Source organism: Canis lupus, chromosome 16, assembly GCF_011100685.1.
Source record: "Canis lupus familiaris isolate Mischka breed German Shepherd chromosome 16, alternate assembly UU_Cfam_GSD_1.0, whole genome shotgun sequence".
Classification (NCBI taxonomy): domain Eukaryota; kingdom Metazoa; phylum Chordata; class Mammalia; order Carnivora; family Canidae; genus Canis; species Canis lupus.
The window spans coordinates 30,739,268-30,751,964 of record NC_049237.1 but is presented as its reverse complement, the minus strand read 5'-3'; the positions used below and the strand labels follow the sequence as shown (position 1 = coordinate 30,751,964).

At 38.7% G+C, this 12,697-nt stretch overlaps 1 pseudogene; it reads right to left on the bottom strand.

Annotated features, from left to right (window-relative positions):
• Positions 1-4,491: 4,491 nt before the first annotated feature.
• Positions 4,492-5,495, bottom strand: LOC608270 (annotated as a pseudogene).
• Positions 5,496-12,697: the final 7,202 nt, after the last annotated feature.

The window sequence follows — 12,697 nt, the reverse complement described above, 5'->3', positions numbered from 1 at the left end:
TGGAGGCTTTAAGTAGTGCATGATTGCTCCCACAATAAAGACTGTCTTCATAATGAAGTTTTGTATAAATGTCTTTAAATCAAGAGTGCCAAGACTCATGTTAGTCTTCAAAAATACAACTAGTTATTATTTTTCTAATAGTTCATAAATATGAGTCACACATAATGAGAGCCTATTACCTGCGGAAATCAATAAATCAATCTCAGCACCTATTCAATGCTGAGAACTTTCCTAGGTACTACTGGATAAGTATGGGGAGGGGGCAAAGAAAGAATATAAAACAGAGTTCTGCTCAGGTGGAATCTCATTTAGTTGGGAACACACGGAACAGTGAGGCAGTTATCCTCTTCCTTTTGCATAGCAGGGCTGCCTTCCAGCCCCCACAGCCACCTACTCTGCAAGCCTTGTAAAAGCAGATGAGAGAATGCCTAGTCTTTCATTAAATGTTGCCTTGTTCGGTCCCTCTGCAGGGCTTGAGGGGATCAGATCACAGGTAAATGCTGTACAAGCATTGCCAGTATCTTTTCTGTTTCTTACTATCAGAGTTTTAAACCTTAGGAAACTTTAGAGATCTTCAGCCTAACTTCTCTCCAAGAGAAGAGAGGACTTTGAATCAGCTTCTGGAAGATATGGTACACCGACCTCTCCTCTCTTCATTGCCCTCCCTGCTAACGTAGAGTCCTAATGTAATGTTAGGATGCTGATGGGTTTATAAAACACTGCAGTCTACATTATTCTCCCCAGCCCACACCAGATTCAAACCATAAACTTCACGTCCTTTTGGAGTTAGTCTTTAAGCTAGCCTATGTATGAGAGTCATAACAATCTCACCCTGTTTCCCATCACCATTAAAACAATTGAAAAAAATTCAGTCTCTTGGAAAAATAGGTACAATTCTGAACCTTCCCTTCTCTCAAAGGAATGCAAGTATTCCTCTCTAGGTTTTCTTTCTGAGGCATTTAGCTTTGTCTTTTTAGCTTATCTTCTGTTTAGAACAGATTTTCTCCTATCGTCTATGTAGACACCTCATACTTCTTTTTTTTTCTTTTAATTTTTATTTATTTATGATAGGCACACAGTGAGAGAGAGAGAGGCAGAGACACAGGCAGAGAGAGAAGCAGGCTCCATGCACCGGGAGCCCGACGTGGGGATTCGATCCCGGGTCTCCAGGATCGCGCCCTGGGCCAAAGGCAGGCGCTAAACAGCTGCGCCACCCAGGGATCCCGACAGCTCATACTTCAAGCCAGTCTAAGCCATCCTGTTCTTGATATGATGATGTCCCTAAAGAAGAGCAGGGACAAAGAATGTGTGCTGTACTGTGATGACAGAACAGGAGAATTACACAAATGGTCATCTCACAACAAATACTTTAATGTCTTGACATCAAAGAAGAAGGGAGAGAGGTTCCTCCCGGTAAAGCTGGTTAGAGAAGGAATTACCCAGGATAAGGACTGTCCTGTGGTAAAATGTAAAGTCTCAAATCTTAGTGAGTATACCCCAAAATAGCTTATTTTTCCCTCTGTGAAGTTAAGTTGAGAGTCCCTGCAATTCCCTGCCAAGTAAAGACTCAGGGATCCAGACTCTTGCTACTCTATGGCAGCAGCAGCAGCACCCAGGGGCAGCCTTGTTCAGAGTCCAGGAAAAACTTCAGACCTAATAACCTGAGGCATCCATGAACGTAATGAATTAACTTCTCTCTTATGCATAGAAGGCATCTACTAACTCTGTGCCATCCTGAGAAGAAATCAGGAAATAGTGGCACAAATAATTCTTTATGGCCTGAACTTGCTCACAGAACCTCAGATGTGAAAGACTGTTAGGATCTCCTTGGAGTCTTCCACTAGATCCTCTGTATCCTACCATCGAAGAGAGAAGAATGTCAAGAACTGCTTGTTACATTTGTGAAATGCTAGGGAGTGAGGTAAAATGCTTTCACCCTCTTTCCATTGGCCAGAAAGCTCCTGCTTATTTTCAAGAAGTCCAGAAAATGGAATTTTCCTGAGTGCCCATGAGGAGGAAATATTTTTGGTTTTGAGCATCTAGCCAGTCTCTTCCGTAGGAGCTACAAAGGCAGTTTTGTAAGGCTTTATCTGACACATGGTTTCTTCCCAGTGGATCATTGACCTAATTTATATAATACACTTTAAATGATGCCTGGAACATACTGGTGCTGGACGGCTTTATTATGATTACCATCATCGCATCAATGGTGTTCTTACATTATGACATCAACAATGCAATCTGTATGAGAGATGCTCTTCAGTCTCTTTCCTTGAGAAAAGAGGGAAGGGAGTTCCTGCAGGTCCCATTTAGCTCTCCTTAATCAATCCGTGGCCCCAGAATCGTTCACCAGTTTCTTAATTCTCAACTGAGAACACAGGGAGGGCCTGTCTCCAGGATAAGGGTGTCACTCCACCAAGGAAGGTGCTCTGGCAGCTTGAAGCCTTGAGTAGCTGTGACAACAGAGGTCTCAGCCAGAACCTCAACAGCAAACACCAAGAGCTGGGACTCCAGACAGGGAGCATAGGGCCCTCTGGACAAGCTGCTGAGTGGAGGTGCTTGGCATAGCCTCAGGCAGACCAGGGTGTAAGGGAGAAGCCTCAGAGGATACCAGAATAAGTGATGCTGTGTAGTATGCCTCCCAACCAAACCTCCCCCAATGTTCTTCCCATTCCCTGGGACCTGTGGTAAAGGTTTTGTTTAGCTCTTCACAGCCCATGCAACTTCATTGTCCCACTAAAATGATCTAATTCCCCAAGGGAGCCTTTCCTACAAGCTTTAGTGCACTCTGGTTAACGCCCCAAACCTTCCATCTCAAGTGCCAGCCATGTGCTACTAACTACTGAGCAGGGACCTCCCAGGGCAACACAGAATAGCTTTTTATTGCTTATTGTTCTCAACAACCCCCTATCCCTTCCCACCATAAAGAAATATAAATCTACATCTTTACCAGTCCAAGCCTGAAAGGTAGAAAGAATAGAGACAATGATTGTGTCACTTTACTGGAATTATCTTGCACTATTTTTTTTTTCCTCTAAGGGTTTTAATTACTCTGTTGTCATGGGTTCAGCTAAGACTTCAGGTTCCCACTTTATAGGAGAATGAAGTCTATGAAGAAATGGTTTATAATCCACTTTCCACAGAGAAAAGACCCTGGGTATGTTTATGGACAGCAGGCATCTTCCTGGACATTTGTAGGTGTGTTTCTGCCTGGGAGACAAATGTGATGGTCTGTTTCCTGTGACAGCTGCAATTTCTTCGATGGACTGTTTTTCACCCCAGTCTCTCATTAAAATTGTACTCATCCTTCAAGACCCAAAGGCAAATACTCCTCTACCTTCTTTCCCCACCCCTCTTATAACTTTCATGGTACTTTTATCTCTTACCTTGAGGGGACCTGAACCCCCATGATATTAGGAAGTTTCCAGGAAGAAGACTTGTATCTGATTCATTTCTGTCTACCTCTTAGTGATGAACACAAATTAAAAGCCTAATAAATATTTTGAGCTGACTGCAGCTCGTGTCAGCAATATGGCCTGAAATGAGAGTGAACAATCAGATCCAGAATGTAGATTTATCACAGGATAAAAAGTAAATTTGAAAGACGGTTCTAGGATGCATGTGAAATTCAAATGAATTGTATTTCATCTTCGTGAAGTGAATGCATTCTCTTCAAAAGAGCAAAATTACAAATTTCTACAGTGAAATATTTGCTTAAGTATCAACATTAACACATGAATGTTTATTTTTGTCTCTCTCTCCTTAATTTATCCAAATCATCTGATCAGTCCTATTCTATAGATTATTAGTAAGAGATAAGGATTTTACCTATAATGACGCCTAAAGATTACCAGGAGGATAAAATAAGACACAAGTAGGAGGCATCATGGATGGTGCATATGGCCTTTTAAGAGGAATGAGACAAATACAAACATAACAGCAATGCACAACAGGATATAATAAATGTCATACGAAGGATTTAAACAAAAAGTTAAAAGGGGTCAGAGAGAGGACAATCGCATCTGTTTGGATGAATCAGGTAAAAGATCCTACTAGTGGCTTCTGAAGAGACCTTACTATAGGAAAGAATTTGTCTACAGAATAAAGTGATTGGAAATAAAGAACAGCCACCAAGAAGGGAAGCACGGAGCGAAAAGACTTTAGTCAATCAAAAGAAGTTTTATGACAAAGGCATCTTGTCAATTTATTTCATATTCTTGAATCTATAGCCTTCCCTTTTTTTTTTACACTACAATAATTAATTTTATTTGTTCAAGACTCATATAGCAAGCATTAAACCAAGCATGGTCTTTGATCCTGTGAGCCCAGATTCACATATTTAGGAAGATAAAAGCAAACCGCGATCCATGTATATGGATGAAAAACTAAAGGCTCACAGTTAATCACATCATGGCTTTAAATTTCTACAGCCTAAAAAAAAAAAAAAAGAAAAAAAAAAGAAAAAAATTTCTACAGCCTAGAAGCCAGAAGTCACAGATCTTTTAGGTCTTTCTGGATATCCCACAGGGTATCTGCACTTTTCTTGAGCTGGGCAACCTCATCATCCTTCAGCTTCTAATTGATCACACTGGTTAAGCCCCGAGCATTCAGAATACATGGAAGACTCAGGAAGACTTCGTTCTCAATACCATATATGCCCTTCACCATTGTGGACACTGGATGAATCTTGGAGAGATTTTTCAACATGGATTCAATGAGATCAGCCACACTTAATCCAATAGCCCAGTTGGAATATCCTTTTAGCTTGATGACTTCATAGGCACTTTCAACCACCATCTTATACTTCCTTCCAATTTTCACTGTCCTTGTCTGTTCCCATTTCTGGATTCAGTTCCTGAAGAGAAACACGTGCCACATTCACTCAACTCCACACAGCCACACTTGAGTCGCCATGTTCTCTCAAAATCCATCCGTGGCAGCTGCTGGGATGAATGCCAAGTTTTTCAGCCATAAAATAGCAAAATCTAGCAGAATCCAGATTACACCCACTTCCAATCACACGGTGCTTGGGTAGTCCATTTAGTTTCCAGGTAACATGTGTAAGAATATCCACTGAGTTGGAAACCACAATTATGATACAATCAGGACTGTACTTGACTATCTGAGGAATAATGAATTAGAAGACATTAACATTCCTTTGCACCAGATTGAGGCGGCTCTCTCCCTCCTGCTGGCGGACTCCTGCAGTCACCACCACAATCTTAGAATTGGCAGGCACAGAGTAATCTTTATCTGCCACAATTTTAGGTGTCTGTAGAAATAAGCTCCCATGCTGTAGATGCCATCATTTCTCCTTTGAGTTTATCTTCTAAAACATCCACAAGGGCAAGTTCATCAGCCAGAGATTTTCCCAGAATGCTGATGGCACATGCCATACCAACTTGTCTAACACCCACTACAGTGATCTTATTGGTTGGGATCGCGGCCTCTTCTTCTGCAACTGGTGCAATCAGTTTTTCCTTAAGAGTTGCCATTGTGCCCCAAGACCAGAGGCTGTAAGAGTTGCGTGAAGACCAGGTTAGCTGCGTCTATAGCCTTCCTTTAGCTTTATTCAAATAGTACTGCCTTTAATTATTTCAGTGTGAGACTGTGAGGTGTGTGTGTGTGTGTGTGCATTAGAGGCACTGTGATGCCTTTTATGGTTTTAATCTAAACCTGGCCCTGCCCAGAAATCCTTGGTTTCAAGAATATTTCCTGGGTTTTTGCCTCATTTACTGGTTCCCACCATCTCTATCTTGATATTTTCCTTGTTTTTGACTAACCCTGTTCGTCTCTGCCTCAGTCTTCACTGTGATTTGGGGGTGAACACTGTTTGGTGTGCTCCCAGACTTGACTTCCAGCTTTTCCTTCGGGTTTTGTCTCTTGGTCTCATCTCCTCGATCCACTGTCATCCTAAGCTGAGAAACCAGGAACATCACATGCTAGTTACATATCGAATACCAATTAATATGGCAAAGATAACTTTCAGAACATGTTAACTGAGAATTAAAATTCTTCTCTTGATGTAATCAAAATTTCCCTGCATAAAACAAACATTTTGATGATACAACTAGATGTGTCTTCCATACATAACCAAATCTTCCTTGTACTGACCCTATTATATTAAAGAGATGGAATGAAAGTGAGGTAAAAAAAATATTAATTTTTACAATGGAAATGTAAGCAGAACTACAGTTTGTGATTATTTCCCAGTTGATTCTCAGTTCTCCAATGTCTGGCATCAGGAACACAGAAGCATTATGAAACCATTTCTAATAGACTGTGATATGTTCTAAATCCATGCCAATCCTGCCCTCTATCACAGCTGTGCTTTTTAGCATGCATGTCTGATTCATTTGTATTTGGTCTTCTTTGCAACCGGAACTTAAATATTAATTAATCATGATGATGATGGTACATTATAATTATTAAAAAATACAGAAAACACAGCAGCCACCTACGGAAATTCTATTTCTTCCCCAACTGCTCCTTCCCTCAGGCCATACAGCCTACTGCCTCGCCATCTGTTAGCGCCCCCTTTCTTCATGCCTCATCCTTTTGTCCTTGTTCCAGGCTCCTCTACCTTCATTCTTTGCCAGACATTTAACATGAGGCCCTCACAAAAAAAAAAAAAAAAAAAAAAAACAAGTTTAGGAGAGAAGATAAATCCTGCAATTTCATAAAAGTGGTTGTTGTTTTCTGCACTTAGCTAAAAAAATTAATTTTCTCTGTGCACCCACATCAGTGTTGTCTGCTTTAGCAGATAAGCTTCTTGGGAGCAGGGACCATGTTTTTCTTAATTAAGTACAGGCTTTTTTAAAGCTTTTCATCCTGGACCAAGGTCTCAAGGTCCCTATAGGTGCTCAATAAATATTAAACACAGGCAATCATTGTCTAATGGCATTTATTAAGCATCCCCTTGCACATACTGCTGCTCAGAGAAAAGTTCAACAGTCAGAAGGCCTGCTAGGAATTGATGCTGAAAAATGGATAGCACTAATGCAATGTTGCACTGAATTGATAAAATTAAGGAGACATTTTACATTGTGTTCATACAGACAAAGAATCAACATCCTTTTCTTAAGTAAATACAGTCTTTACTTGGTTAGCTTTCAATCAAATCAGCTATCATTTGCATACTGAGTGGCCACTCCTATGACGAGTTCTAAGAAATATAGAGCATGCTCCGTACCTAAATAAGAGATCTCACAACTTATTCATAAATAATAAATAAGTTCCTATATTTATAAATAAGTCCACTGCTTACATAAATGCTGTGACATCATACATTCATAAAAGTCACATGAATAGATGGTTTACATGGAGGTTAGGGTTTGAGTGGCCTTAGGGAAACGTTGAGTAGATTTCTGCAAGCATCCTTTATTAGACCTAAACATACTTTTTAAAAAATACCAGTTAAAATTCTCCAAATCTACAACTGAGAATGTCAATGAGATACCCACCACCTCATCCCACCACCCACCATCTGCATCATCATTTTAAACTGTAACTATTAAACGAGGTCATTCCTGATCATTTCCTTTCAAAGACAGGAACCTGGGATGCCTGGGTGGCTCAGCGGTTGAGTGCCTGCCTTCGGCTCAGGGTGTGATCCTGGAATCCTGGGATCGAGTCCTGCATCGGGCTCCCTGCATGGAGCCTGCTTCTCTCTCTGCCTATGTCTCTGCCTCTCTTTCTCTCTGTCTCTCTCATGAATAAATAAATAAAATCTTACAAAAAAAAAAGACAGGAACCACAAAATTAATTTGGGCCAGAGTGGCATTAGCTTCTGAAGTGACTCTGGCACTTCATTAATGGAAAAAAACTATTTATGTAGTATTGTATGCTTTAAATCACTAAACAACCAAGATGTCACTAATAAAGTAATAATAACTCATGTCTAAAAACCATTTCCTATTGGGTTATGATTTTCCAGATACATAGGATAAGTGAGGACATCTTGCTCAGATATTTTCCCAATGCTTTGATATATTGATTGATTGTTAGAAATTAACAAAGCATTTATTCATTCACTTATTCAGTTACTTACTGAGCACATGCTGTATGTCCTGCAGTGTCCTTTGTACTGTGTATACATTACTGAACAAAATAGGGACCATCTTTGCTTCGATAGAGTTTTCACTCTACTCAGGCAAGTAAAGCAAGAAGCGGAACTGGGATTGCAGTTTTAAAGAGAGTGGTCAGAGAAGTCCTCGCTGAGAAAGTGACATTAATTTGAAAACAACAAGGGAGCTAGCCACATGAACACTAAGAGGACAATGTTCCAAGATGAAGCAAATGTCTGTAATAGAGGGGCTGCCTGGCACATTTGAAGAACTCACTGCAAGAATCCGTTGAGACCAGGGCAGAGTAAGTAAAAGTGTAAATAACAGAGTCAGTAGAAGAGGTTAGTAAGGAGAGCTGTATGAGTGTGTGTGTATGTGTGTGTGTGTGTGTGTGTCTGTGTGTGCAGGGCAGACACTATGAGAAGATGGGGACACACCCTATGCCTATGTGGCACTTTGGCCTTTACTCTGGGTGGAAGGGAAGGCCTTTGGAGGGCTTTGCTTAGAGGTAGGATATAAGCTTACTTGGGGTTTCACCCAATCAATCAGGTTGTTGTGTCAAAAATATACTTTAGAAAGACCAAGGCGGAAGTAGGGAGATGTATTAGGACAGTACGGAAACTATTCATATGATAAATGACGTTGACAAGGGCAAGGGTAGGAGCAGTGGATGTGCTAAGAAGTTATGACTATTTATATCTATTCTGAAGATAGAGCTAACAGTATTTGCTGATGAGAGAGACAGAAAGATCAAAGCATCAGAAATGACTCCACATTTTTTGGCCCAAGAAACTAAAAGAATCAATTGCCATTCAATAAAATGGGGAGATGAAAGAGGAGCAGTCTTTGGTGGAAAGGTCGAGGCCTCCATATTGGAAATACTCAAGTAGTATATATCAAAAAGAAGATGCCAGGTGGACATATTGAGTCTGGAATAAAAGGAAGAGGTACAGCCTGGAATTATAAACTTGGTGCTGGTAGCAAATATATAATATGTCAAGCCATGAGGCTTGGTAAAATCACCAGAAAAGTGAGTGCTAACAGGAAATAAGTTCAACATTAAAAAAGATAGATGTGGTTGGGTGACATATTATTGAGACTGTACTCAATTTCCTCAACTGGGATAGAAGCCAGTTAACATGAATTCTACAAATTTTAGCATAGTGCAGTCTGATTTATTTTACATATTGATAACTCACTATCCAAATAATTTATATAAAAATTGCTCTTTATGGCATTTTCTTAACTTGGAGGGAAATTATACAATAAGTAGGCACAAAATAAGGTTTTAGTCTAAAGTAAGGAGGGATCAGCTTGATTGTGAAATTTCAAATTAAACACCAGAATTACAAAAAGGTTCCCATTGAATCTGGAAGGATATAACTATAATCATCCTACAAAAGACCTATTTCTACTCCATCTTATTTTGTATGGGCAGATTAACATATACAAAGTAGATGTATAATTAGATATCATAATAGATGTAGCTTGACCAGAAAGTTTCAAAACAGCAGCTAACTAGTTGGAAAAATTGTTTTTATAACTATTGCCAGCATATAACCCTGAATTGCTAAGGCGTCTCTATGGATTTTTGTCCTTATTTGAATCATGCAGTCCCTCTATAGAGAGTCCCCTTAATTAAAATCTATTTTATGTAAGTAACTGGAAAGAGATCCTGGGGATGCAGGAAATAAAATTAAAATTCTTTCTTCATTATACATATGTTTCTATGGGCAAAGGCATGTGTATCTACCACTCCCTTATATACATACATAGATTTTTTTTTTTTTTAGGCAAAATAGTGGCTCATCTGAAAGCAGTTCAGAGAAAATATTTGGCATCAACAACCTGCACTTTGGACTCTTCACTTCTAGTTATACTGGGTAAGATTAATTATATTCTAGAAAAAATCTTAGATTTCTCTATTATTACATTGACTTAGTTTTCTCTTCCTCTTTTTCTTTTCTTTTTTACTTTGTTTCACTCTCTGATATCAAATCTAGTACAGCTTTTAAATGAAAAAGTGTGTAGTGTTAACATTTTACCAGGACAGGCTTGCACAGTGTGAGCTCAGTTACAGAGAGACTATCAAGACAGCAAGCATGGGTACTAGATCCCTTTCCATCTCCCAAGCTAAAAGCTAACAGAATTTTCTCTCACTGGTATTGCTTTATAGGAACAGACTAAAGACATAGTAAAATCAATAATGCCATTTGTGAAGCAGTAGTAAATGCTAGGCTGAGCACAATCTTTGGAAGGGAAAATGAGAATTAAATTCCGACTTGGTCTCTTACATCTTATGTGCCTGAACAAGTTACTCAAACTTCATGAATGTCAATCTCCTCATCTGGAAACCAGAAAGACTATTGGTAAACTTAAATAAGCAATATATAGATGTATATGAAGTTCTCCAGAAAGAGTAGGTAGTCACTCCCTCAATTTATAACACACTTCATTCAAATTTGAGCATTCTTAAAAGATATACATTGTGACAAAATTATTGTTTGTATTTGTGAAGTTTCAATGGTAGAATGTTTCTATTTATCATCTTATTGCAATGTGTGCATTAACAGTACCAAAGAATTATTGAGTTTTACATTTGGATTTCTATATTTAGTTTGAAATATTTTCAGAAAAATTACACTATGATGCTGCATTAAAAGAAAAACTCATTTATATGCAGAGGAGCAAAGAAACAGATCTTATGGTATAAATTCATGATAGAAAAATGCACTTGACAGGACATGAAAAGAGAAGACACCCACAAGTAAGAAAAGCTATGTGTCCTTGTCATTGAGACACATGCAAAATGACTGCCTGTCACATGTCAGGCAAAGCAATTAAAAGCTGTAGAAATTACCAAATATCTTGGAATAGATCATAGGCTTTCAAAGTCAGGAGGTTATATGAACAAGTCATGACTCATGAAAAATTATCATTCAGATGCTGAACATCTATCTTCAAATGCTTTCCAACTGACTCTCAAGAGAGTCTGTGTTTAAATTCTATAGAAATTTAATTCAATCAAGGAAAAAACAAAACTAATGTGACATCAAGTCTTAAAGTATCCTATCATGGCTAAAGGATGGCTAGAAGTCAAGGACTATGATAAGCCAAGTATCGTATTGATATACTTTCTTGTAGAGGATCAAATGTGATTTAAAAATAAACTCTGAATACAAAGAGATCTGAGACAAAAGTTTGTTGTACACCTGTGGAAGAAGGTATAATTGCATTGGTAAATGCATACTATTTTTGTTGGTTGAATAAAAGAAATACAATTTCTTTCTACAAACAAAAGTTGCTATAATGCTATCAAATGTAGTAATTTAAAAATAATATAAATGATTTCCATAAGGAATAATAAAAAAATTATATTTTTCTTTCTAAATGGTTAAGTATTTTCAATATATTTAGAAACTATTTCTATGAGACAGGTAAGAATATGTCATATTATTTTATAGGTAAGAAGGTAGACACAGACATGTTCCATGGCTTTGTTCTTATTTTAGTTATCTATTACATAACAAATTATCTCAAAATACATCAACTTAAAACAACATTATCTAGGGGCTCTTAGATGGCTCAGTTGGTTAAGTGTCCAACTCTTGATTTCAGCTCAGGTCATAAACTCAGTGTTGTGAGATCAAGCTTTGCAATGTGCTCTGCACTGGATATGGGGCCTGCTTAAGATTCTGTCTCCCTCTTCCCCTGCCCCTCTGCACACTCCACCAGTCTCTCTCTAAAACAACAACAACAACAACAAACATTATCTTACAGAGCTTCTGCAGTTCAGGAATCCAAGAAGGGTTAGCTAGATGATTCTGCTTCAGAGTCTGTCCTGAAGTGGTAGCCTAGCTGTCAGCCAAGTCTGTGCATCTCTAAAGCCCCTACGTGAGCTAGTAGGCTGGTGTATTTATTGCTGGGGTAACAATTCACTTTCAAGGTCATTCAATGGCCATGACTATTAACAAAAGGCCTCAATTCTCTCCCATTAGAGATTCTTCATGAGACTTCTCACCATATTTCATCCAGACTAAGTGAGAGAGCAAGAGAACAAGAGCAAAACAAAAGCTGTAGTGTCTTTTATAATTTTAGAAAAGAAATACCATCACTTTTCCCATATTGAATTGATCACACAGACCAAACCTGGTAGAATGTGGAAAAAGACTATACAAATGGTTGACTATCAAGAGGCGGGATCACTCCAAGATCATCTTGGAGAATAGTCACTGCAGTTAGTGTACCATGATTGATGACAAAGCTGGATTCTAGGGTGCCAAATCTACTCTAAGATACAAGAAGAAGAAAATTCTATTTAGAAACTAAATAACTCGGGAGAACCCTGGGTGGCTCAGCAGTTTAGCGCCTGCCTTTGGCCCAGGGCGTGATCTTGGAGTCCTGGGTTCAAGTCCCATGTCGGGCTCCCTGCATGGAGCCTGCTTCTCCCTCTGCCTGTGTCTTTGCCTCTCTCTGTTTCTCATGAATAAATAAATAAAATCTTAAAAAAAAAAAAAGAAATTAAATAACTCCTCAAGAAACTAAATAACTCCTCTGCATCCTAAAGGCTAAAAGATTTAGAATCATCTGATTTACTTCTCTTGTTTGTTTGTTTTGATGACAATTAGAGT